The sequence below is a fragment of the Gopherus flavomarginatus genome, chromosome 5, assembly GCF_025201925.1.
Source record: "Gopherus flavomarginatus isolate rGopFla2 chromosome 5, rGopFla2.mat.asm, whole genome shotgun sequence".
Classification (NCBI taxonomy): Eukaryota; Metazoa; Chordata; order Testudines; family Testudinidae; genus Gopherus; species Gopherus flavomarginatus.
Genome location: NC_066621.1, coordinates 21,713,955 through 21,724,549, shown reverse-complemented (window position 1 = coordinate 21,724,549; position 10,595 = coordinate 21,713,955). Strand labels below are relative to the sequence as shown.

Sequence of the window (10,595 nt, the reverse complement as noted above, 5' to 3'; positions counted from 1 at the left end):
ATTGTCCCCCCTCCCCTTTCTGAAAGGGAGGGGAGCGAGAAAGCAGCGCTCACCCAGGCTGTGGCTGGTCTCCTCGGGGTCGCAGCAGATCCGGGCGCAGGCAGAGAGGTGGCTGGCGCTCCAGAGGGATGTGACAGCACTTGCCCAGGGACTGAGCAGAGGCGGAGATGTGGCCGTGTTTCCACACGGGCTGAGCAGAGCGGAGTGGGACCTGCTCGCACTTTTCACCGAGCCGCAGCAGCCCGGAGCCCTCCAGCTTTCTGCAGCGGGGAGGGTAGCGGCGTGGACCAGCCGCTGCCGCTGGAGGAGCGCGCTCGGGTCCAAGCCCCGCGCAGAGATCTGCGGAGTTCATCCGTGCGTCAGAACGCGCCGCGCCGCGGGCCAATTCCCAGGCTCAGGAGCTGGTCAGTTGCCCCGGGGCTGGGCTGGTGTGGGTTCCGGGGCGTGGGAGAGCCGCTCTGCTCACCTCCCTGCATCCCGGAGGAGCGCTCCGCTCACACCCCCACAGCTGGGCGGCATCCGAGGGAGAGAGGTAAGACTCACGCCTTCCTTATGCCACAAGGTCCGTAAGTGCCCGGGCTTTTGTCTCTTACAATGTCCTGTGTCGCCGCAACTTCCCCTCGGTGGGTCTCCTCTCCCCCTTCCCAGGGAGCTTCTCTTCAGACGGGATCGCCTGTTTTATTCCACCATTACAACCCGCCTCCACTCCAGTTGCTAAGCTACGGTGCTGAAGGGGGAATCAAACCTCTTTGGGGAGAAGGAAATCAGGGAGGGGCTGGTTTAAGGGGGTGAGGAGGGAGAGAAAGGAAATGAGGGTCAACTGGAATCTAAAAATACCCACAAAGGACAAGGCCAAGCGGTTACACAGGAAGGACTGGTTGAGAAGGTCAGAGAAAGAGAGTGATGTAAAAGAGTAAATGGTTTTTGCAGTAGCTGGGGCAAACTGGCTGGTACCTCTGGTGGGGCTGAGTGGAATCTACAACCCAGCATCAGGAAACAACCCTGCGAATTCCCAAATGCCTCTGCTGAACTGCATACAGGCTCCAGGCTTGCCAGGGTGACCTTGACTATAACACTGAGGAGGGAGGCAGAAAGCACATGCCACCATAATGAATATTTAATTTCCAGCTCCTTATTTGCATGCTGTGAATTCAGAGCAGGAGTCTTACTGGGGCGGGGGGGGAGGCAGAAACTCGGCAGTAATATTTGTGTGTTCATCGGATTAAAGATGCCAGGAGGTGCAGGGATGGCTCATTTCCCCTCCTGCATTTGTGCTTTTCAGTAAGTCGCTGGGCACTCCCAAGAACACATGTTCTTCTAGGTCTCACATTCTGGACCAGATCCTCAGCTGCTGTAAATCAGCAGAGTGTCATTGCCCTGGGTTAAGTGATGACAGCTTGCTCCCGTGAAGACCGCATCCCCTGCTTAAAAGCTGAAGATCTGATGCTTGCTTCCCCATCCTGGCAAACCCACCTGGGTCCGGGAATTGACAGTTGGGAGCGGATAAGGCGGGTGAGGTGGTATCATGTATTGGACCAGCTTCTGTTGGTGAGAGAGATGAGCGTTTGAGCTTACACAGACATGGTGAAAGTAGAAATTCAAGAAGTAATGGGTGTAATCTACCCCAAGGATGATAGAGGTTAGATCTTAGGAAAACCTTGCTAACTATAAAGGCAGTTAAAGTCTTCCAAGGGAGGCTGTGGAATCCCCTTTACTGGAGGTTTTTAAGAGCAGGTTGGATGTCAGGGATGGTCTAGGTTTATTTGATCCTTCCTCTCAAAGTCCCTTCCAGTCCTACGTTTCTATGGCTCTGTGATTTAAAAAATCACTTGGCCTAGGTGTGGCTTTGAAAGTATCTCACCAAACATGCTGTGAATAGGTCAGGAAAACTGGACTGTAGTTTAACTGGGTCTGTTCCAGGAGTGGGCGGGTGAGCCTCTGTGGCCTGTGATGTGCAGGAGGTCAGACTAGATGATCACGATGGTCTCTTCTGACCTTAAAGTCTCTGAGAACTGTAATGTCATTGATCGAAAGGAGACCAGACTTCTGATCTACCATGCTCCAGTGTAAATCAGGAGCAGCTTCCCTGACATCAATCCAAAAGCTGTTTGCACCTTTCCTGGTGTAAATCTGGAATATATCATTAACTCCAGGGTCATTCTAGATTTATACCAATCTGAGAGGAGAATTTGCTCCATTGGGAAGCTGTGATTTGGGATGCATCAGCTGTATTAGAATGCCATTCACGTGCAGTTTTCCAGAAGGAGTTTGCTGTCAGGGTAGGTCATTAATCTGAAGTTAGTGCTGTTACCTGGGGAGGGAGCGCTCCTCTGCTCCAGCGGGAAAAATATCATCTTGTGAGTGTAATAAAGCTTGCAGCATGCAAGGAATCATATGATCATTGGCTCTAACTGGCTTCAAGTTCAGTGTCACATTGTTGCAGCTGATGTATGTTTGCATATTACCAAATGAGAGATGAAAGGAGACCAAATCAGATGATTAAACTTGTCCAGATGCTTCCTGACTAATGAAGTATGAAAATCCTCCTTCTCCGAATGTTGTTATGGATGATAAACACTGAGATACTCCTTTATAACCACCCCATCTGGGCTCCTGGGGGCTTTATCCAATGGACTCTCAGTAAAGAGCTAAGAATATTATTTTACATGGTATCACCTTGCATCCCAAATCAGGATATATGCATGAAATGCAGCCACCTGGGTGGTGGAGCAGGAACTCAAAGCACGTGGGAAGGTTTTGCTGGCTGAGCCCCTACTGTTAGTTAAAGGGCCACAGCATCATTAGTAACATCCATGCAGAGGACACAGGATTTCATTGTTTAAATCTATCCAGGTATTTATAAGCCTGTTGTATATGAAGGTCGGATGCCTCAGGGCATGAATGTAAGTTGCTATCCAATCAGAATGGTAACATTTTGTCCCCACTCTGCCCTGAGGTAAGTGCCTGGGCAAGAAAGAATCAGGCTCTGAGTGCCTAATTCTCTTTGGAAAGCCCCCCCAATGCCAGGCACGCAGCTGATCCCCCTCAGAAGGATGGTTTGTCCCTGTTGAGATTTGACCCCCGCCTCCAGTTTCAGCTGCTGAGGTGCACCTGATGGTAGCGAAGTCATCCCCTGCCGCTGCGAAAGCTAGCAAGCCTGCCTGGAGCGCAGGCTTTCCTGATGAGTCAGTGTCAATCAACTAACACACTTACCCCACAACAGGGGACAGAGTGTGCCCACCATTTGTTTTGACTGACTCACGCTAGAAGTCGGCCTGTCAATTTTGTTGTCACGTGTGTTGATTAAATGTAACTAATTAACATAGATGGTCTAGCGGTAAGGGGAGAAACCCTAATGAGTCCAGATGGCAGTGTTCCAAGGGGGCCAGCTAGGAAGGAAGAAAGGAAGATCAGATCTGGAGCCTGGCATCCCTGAGAGAAGCAGCCCTTCTCGTTGTCTGGCTGGCAAAGTGATGTGGCTTGGATTGTACGCGTGGTTGTTCTGAGAGAGAGGAGACCAGGGGATGTACAGTAAAAGCAGTGCCAGGAGATGATTCACTTCCACAATCTGGGCAAAATTCTTCTTTTGGGACTACATGGTGCAGTTTGGATGCAACATTCCTTTGTTCCTGTGTGCGCACAATGCCCCCCTCCCCCCATTGTGAGTTCTAGGGCTGAGCTGTCTAGCTCTCATCACTGTAGTATCTGGGCACCTTCGAATCAGCAATGGATTCTGTCCTCATGATCCCCCCACTCCCCATGAGGAAAGGAAGGATTAGATCCATTCTATGGCTGGGGAGCTGCAGCACCGGTAGATTAAATGATTTGCCAAGGTCACCCGCTGAGTCTGTGGCACAGTTTGGACTTGAACCCATGATGCTGCAGTCCTGGTCTCATGTCCTATCCCATAGAGTTTGCTTTTTGAGAGGGAGACAGAGCTTGTGGTTAGGGCTTGTGGAACTGGGGTTTAATTTGCTGCTCAGCCATAGACACTCGGTATGACCTTGAGCAAGTCACTCAGGCCCAGCTCCTAACACCATTGATTTAATCTCTTTTGCTTCAATTTCCCACCTGTACAACTGGGATCGATCACGCTTTGTCTCCTCTGTTTAGGCCAGAAGCTCGTCAGGGCGGGTGCTCTCTCTTCCTATGAGTCTGCACAGCGCCTGGCACAATGCGACCGTGATCTTGGTTGGAACCTCTAGGTGCTGCTGCAGTACAAATAATAGATAGGGAGAGCTGGGGTGGATAGGGACGGAACGGGGCCCAGATCCACCACAGATAACTGTGGCCTTCCCCGCTGCTGACACTCCCTTGCCCCTTGTGTCTCTGATCTTCCCTTCTCTGTTACCTTGATAAAGTGACTCTTGATTTTTCATGGACTCGGTAGTGAGTTGGGCACCTTCTGGCCCCTGAATCCGGCCTTGGTTCATGCCTTTGGAGAGCTGAACACTGGAAATGCACAACGTGCATTTGGGAGCAAAATGAACATGGTTTAGTGATTACAGCAGAGGGCTATGAGGAGTCAGGCCTCCTGGGTTCTCTTCCCTACCCTGCCCCTGCCTCAGTGTGTGACCCAGAGCAAGTCACCTCACTTCTCTGTGCCTCAGTTTCCCTTATAGAGAATGTGACCATTAGTATGTGAATGTTTCCTATCCCCTAACAACATTTTTACAGGGAACGAAGGAAACGAACATATTTCACTCCAGTAGCACTACTCCACCCTTGGAAAGTGCTTTGAGGTCCTCTGAGGAAAGGTGCTAGAGGCAGACAGTGTTGCAATGGGAAATTCTGAAAAACAAAGGCTGTTTCTTAGTTCATCAAAGATTCTGGGGTCAGAGACTCCACTAGTATAAATTAGCATATCACCACTGCATTCATTTTATTTACACTGGCTGAGAAGCCAGCCTCCGGTGTCACAAGGAGAGGCACCGGACAGCTCTGCAGGGTGAAGCGAGAGAGGATAGATGTGGGCACCAGTCGCTACAGGACATAAGGGAGACATTTTTTAAAAGAGTTGAGGCCTGGCTTCTCTTTTTGTGGGTGCAAACTCCACTCCAGCACATGTCCCTGCACCACAGATTGTGGGCACAAGTCTCAGCATTTGCATCCCTGACCAGCCCATTTTCATGCACAGTCAGTAGAGGGACGACCACTCATATTTGCACCCAGAGTTCAACTTGGAGGCAAAAATCTAGCTTAGGGTTTTATGTTGCTGCCCATCTCTGTAGCGTCTGGGAGCATAAAATGCAAATTTTGGCAGGTGCCAAAGAGGAGGCTGACATTCTGGAAATGTGGCCCCTTGGTACAAAGGGAACAAGGCCAATTAAAACTCCCCCCCTGCATAAATGGGTTCCTCTTTAAATCTTGATAAGCCCATTAAAGCAGCATTTAGGGCCTGATCCTGCAGCCATGCAACTCAATGGCAAAGCACCCCAGGATCAGGCCCTAATGTCCTTATTAAAAATGCCTTTTGCTGCTTTGATCTATTTCCCTTCCGCCTAGCTTGGGGCTGACATTTTTCAGCAGTGCCTATCACCCTTTGAGCAAGGTGGCTGGGAACACGTTCGCACGCTGGCATGTGTCACAGCAGCAGTCACAGGCTTAAAGGTGCAATGTCAAAGCACAGTGGGCCCCAAATGAAATCTGCCTGGCAAAAGACCATGTCACTCAGTTCTTCCTGATCTTGAAAAATGTCTTGCGTCCCTTCCGAATGAGGGCAGTGGCTGATCTGAGTTCTGGACACATGCAAGGGAGCTGTGCCACTAAGAAGCAGACTGGAGTGGGGCATGCAACGTAAGTGTGGAGCCTTCCATGCCAATGGGTCTGGGTTTCCATTGATCCCCAGAATTTGTGCAGATCCCCGAGGATCATGAGAAGGCCCTGCAGCCTGCTCTGCAGAGGGAGAACCCATGACAGAAACAACTGGGGGGGGGGAGGCGGATGTCTCACGGCGATTTCCTCTCCCTTTGCTTCTTCCAGCTGGTTTTCCTTTAGGAGAAGGCGACGGCACCCAGAAGTTTATAATCAACCTCTTATTCAGGCAACCCCCCATTATAGTCAATGAGAGTTTTGCCTGAGTAAAGAGCTCCAGGGTTGGTTCCCTAAGAGGGGCCACACACACCTGCAACTCTCATAAGCCTAATTCCTCGACTTCTTGTTCAATTCCTATCAAACCCCTGCAACTGAAGCTCTGCTCTGCTGCCAGCTCCCCTCTGTAACACAGAGTGGGTCTCTGGGCCTCTGTTTCTGCCATCTGCAAAGTGAGGATAATGACTCTGGCTTGTTAAGCTCACAGGGGTGCTGGGAGGGTGAATCTATACATGTCCATACAGAGCTTTGCAGATGAGGCTGGGAAAGAAAGGAAGGATTTTCCAGTGGTTAGAGCGCTAACTTGGGATGCAGAAGACCTGGGTTTACCCCTCAGCTCTGTTACTGGCTCCCTGTATGATTGTGGGTGGGTACCTTGGTCTCTCTGTGCCTCAGTTCCCACTTCTGGACAATGGGGATAATAGCTTTGCTGTATCTCCCAGGGGTGTTGGGAAGAGAAATACATTAAGCAGAGGTGCTGGGGGCCCTGTCCATACTGATGATAGGTGCTAAGTATAGTTATTCTTCTCTGATCTTGGGATCCCTCTCTCTCTGAGTTACATGTGGCGGACGACTGGGAACACACCATGTGCTTGTTCAAATGATAGAGATAGCCAGTTCGCAGCTGGTTACAAGACTTGTTTCTAAGGGCCTGCTGGCTAGGGGTGCATAGGCATGCTTGATTTCTAGGCCTTGTTCGCTGGACACTTTGCCTGGCAGAGGCAGGATACCCCCCTAGGGACAGATTTCCTCTTCCTGGTCATCTCCGAGGCTTCTGGAACCTGGGAGGAATGAGGCTTCCACCGAGGCAAGGTAGGATGAAAAGAGGAGGCAGCCTGGGGTGGGAGGCTGGGTCAAGTGGCAAGGCAGCAGCCTGGGAGTCAGGCCATCTCGTTGTTATTCCCAGTCTGCCACCAGTTCACTGTGTGACCTTGGGTAAGTCCTTTCCTTCCTCTCTGCCTCAGTTTCCCCACATGTAGAATGGGGCCAGTGCTACTTTCCTTCGTAAAATCCTTTGAGATCTGCTCAGTATTATTAGCAGCATGCTGAAGCAGAGGGGTCTGGGAAGGGTTTGGAGAAAAGTGATCTACTCCACTGCAGTGTCAGAGGAGTTTTCCAGGCCCAAGGTTTTAATTGGTTTCCAATAACTCGCCCATGCACAGGCCAGAGGGGCTGCTGTAATCTGTGCTGCCTCCCAGGTCAGGTGGGCCACACTATCCCATCAGGCAGTGGCCCAGCTCAACTTGCTGCTGTTGACAGAACGCTGAGCCAACATTATATTGATCTCTGGCTACTGCCCTGAGAAAGCCAGGGAGGCAACACAGCACAGCAACTCCCTCCTCTACTAAACAATTCATAACGGAGCAGGAAGCCTGGCTTAATGGGGCTTGTTAAACTGGAACATGCTGTGTCAGTCTTGTGAGAACAGTTCAGCGTCCTTAGTGCTGCTGCAAGCATGCGGAGCCTTGCCCAGACGCCTCCAGTCCTTGGGCAGCTATTTTGCAGAGCACATTCCCTTGTAAATGTTCACATTTCAGGCTGATGGAAGGCACCAGAGTGGGTCCCATGGTGTATGTCTCCACTGCAATTAAACACCCATGGCTGGCCTGGGCTAAGGTGATGTTTAATTGCAGCGTAGCTACTCAGGCTGGAGCCTGGGATCTGGAGCTCCATGATGGGGGCATGTCTGAGAGCTCAGACATCTACCCCTCAGTGAAACAGCCCCTTAACCCAAGGCCTGTAATCCCAAATCAGCTGACTCTGGCTAGCCATGGGTATTTAGTTGCAGGCTAGACATAACCACAACTACTGGGCCCCTCTGGCTGTCCATAGAGCTAGGACAGCGTAGGCAGCCACAGCATAAGCCGCTCTTGCTCGCCGTCAGCACTCTGTGCCTTTAGGGCCTGGTCCAAGCCCCGTGAAGTCAATGGGAGTTTTTCAGTGGGTATTGGATCAGGCCCGTAAACTGCAATATCCTGGTTGAAGATGGGATTTCAGTTTCTTAAAAGACAGGTCTGTTCTGGGCAGCAATTATGAAAATAGTTCATGTTACTTTACTCTGTATCAAACTTACTCACAGAGGGTGACATTCACCCCTGTTCAGAGGGCCAGCATAATACCTACTCACTGCTTACGCTCTATGGTCCAGATCCTCAAAGGTATTTAGTCACCTAACTCCCATTGAAAGTTATTATTAGAAATAAGGTCACTTTTGTAACTGCTAGGCCTTCAGAGTCCCAGCTGGACTATGACCATCAAGCTGAATTTCTTTCCAGCTCCTATGTCATTTGCTAGCAATATAGATTCTGCAATCAGAGAACAGTTAACAATGCTGTTAACAATGCACGAGCCCGAGTAGGCTGCCACTCACTCGCCTAGAGCTGTATTGGCTCTGCAGGGTTGGCAGGAGTGAAAAGTAATGAACAGAGACTAATTTGTCACTTAAAGTCAGCAGATTTGACACTGGAGTGGATGTTCTCAACTTGCAGGTCATGAACAGTTGCCAGTAAGTAACCACCACCCTGCCCTTCCCATATCTCTAAATGGGAGGGGTTCCTAGCTAGATCCCAGCTAGATAAGAGAGTCTCCAGGAGGGGGCGTGGTACAGAAAAGGGTTTCCTGATTGAGAACCCTTGTAACAGACTGAATCCCAGCAGGGAGCAGATCTCTTGAGTAAGACGGTGCCATGTTCCCAAAGTCACTGCTGACCTTATCTTCACTTTTATGTTCTGAATTTCTTTGCTTGGAGGCTTAAATAAGACCTTGGATATATGAAAGTTAGGAAGACACATTTTCTGGGGACAGAGGAGTATGGCAGAAAGAGATCTAGGGGTCATAATAGACCACAAGCTTAATATGAGTCAATAGTGTGATACTGTTGCAAAAAAAGCAAACGTGATTCTGGGATGCAGTAACAGGTGTGTTGTAAACAAGACACAAGAAGTCATTCTTCCACTTTACTCTGCGCTGGTTAGGCCTCAACTGGAGTATTGTGTCCAGTTCTGGGCACCGCATTTCAAGAAAGATGTGGAGAAATTGGAGAGGGTCCAGAGAAGAGCAACGAGAATGATTAAAGGTCTTGAGAACATGACCTATGAAGGAAGGCTGAAGGAATTGGGTTTGTTTAGTTTGGAAAAGAGAAGACTGAGAAGGGGACATGATAGCAGTTTTCAGGTATCTAAAAGGGTGTCATCAGGAGGAGGGAGAAAACTTGTTCACCTTAGCCTCCAATGATAGAACAAGAAGCAATGGGCTTAAACTGCAGCAAGGGAGATTTAGGTTGGACATTAGGGAAAAGTTCCTAACTGTCAGGGTAGTTAAACACTGGAATAGATTGCCTAGGGAAGTTGTGGAATCTCCATCTCTGGAGATATTTAAGAGTAGGTTAGATAAATGTCTATCAGGGATGGTCTAGACAGTATTTGGTCCTGCCATGAGGGCAGGGGACTGAACTTGATGACCTCTCGAGGTCCCTTCCAGTCCTAGAGTCTATGAGTCTATCACTGCTTCTGCAGGGTTTCTTCCACCTTCCTCTGAAGCATTTGATATTGATCACTGCTAGAGATAAGATACAGGCCTCTGATCTGTTCTGACATGGTGATCCCTGTGTTCCTGTTTGGATATACATATGTAATGGGCTACATTATTTGCATAGCTTTGTTTTATTTACACTTCTGGAGGGAGATTTTCAAAGGCACAAATAGGAGGTAAGTGCCCAATTCCTATTGTCTTCCAATGGGAGTTGGACTCCGGGCTGCCCTCTCTGTCTTTGAAAAGCACCCCTGCGGCAGAGAGGATGCTAGAGAGGGGAATGCAATAGGAGTTACACATTGTTCCATTATCTCTATTTCTGGATGGTAAAAATGCATTTTTCAGCTCCAGCATCATGTGCAATTTATTGGAGTAAAACTATCAGCACAAAGGCAGACAGTACATATAACCGGGTGTGCATAATATCGAACAGTACAGATGTCTAGTAATACTAGGCAACCAGTAACTTAGCAGACTTAAGGGGATAAAGGAGACCCAAGGGACAAAGCTAGGGAACACCAAAGGTGGGCTTATATGACGCAGGTGCAAATTCATCCCAGGCATAATTCCATTGACTTCAATGAGTTTACACTAGGGATGGATCTGGCCCAGCAATCTTTAATCATGTGACATGGATATGCAATGAGAATATGCTCTCTGATGAGTCCTTTAGGGATTCCGGCCACGGCACCGGAACTACCTTTAGCTGGCAAATTCTCTCAGCCTTGCCATGGGGAATTCTAGAGCCCAGTCTGCAAATAGGCCCATTTCCACAGGCAGAGAACCGAAAAACCAGCACAGTCTTACGTGTGAAATATTACTGCAAATATGTGGCAACCACTGAGCATAAGTGCGGTTACTGCAACCTGAGAGCTAGAAATGCCCTCGTCTTTCTTCTAAAGACAGAGAACGTGCACATTTTAAGAAAATTAATGCCACAAGGCCTGAGTAAACAAAGTCCCCATCTGTCAGTA

At 49.3% G+C, this 10,595-nt stretch overlaps 1 protein-coding gene across 1 annotated transcript in view; it reads left to right on the top strand.

The window, feature by feature from the left end:
- The first annotated feature begins 438 nt into the window (after nt 1-438).
- Nucleotides 439-10,595, top strand: part of SLC6A17 (solute carrier family 6 member 17) — a 45,608-nt gene continuing 35,451 nt past the window's right edge. The window contains exon 1 of the mRNA XM_050956171.1: nt 439-532. The gene's annotated coding sequence lies outside the window, so the exon portion shown is untranslated. The remainder of the gene's footprint in view (nt 533-10,595) is intronic.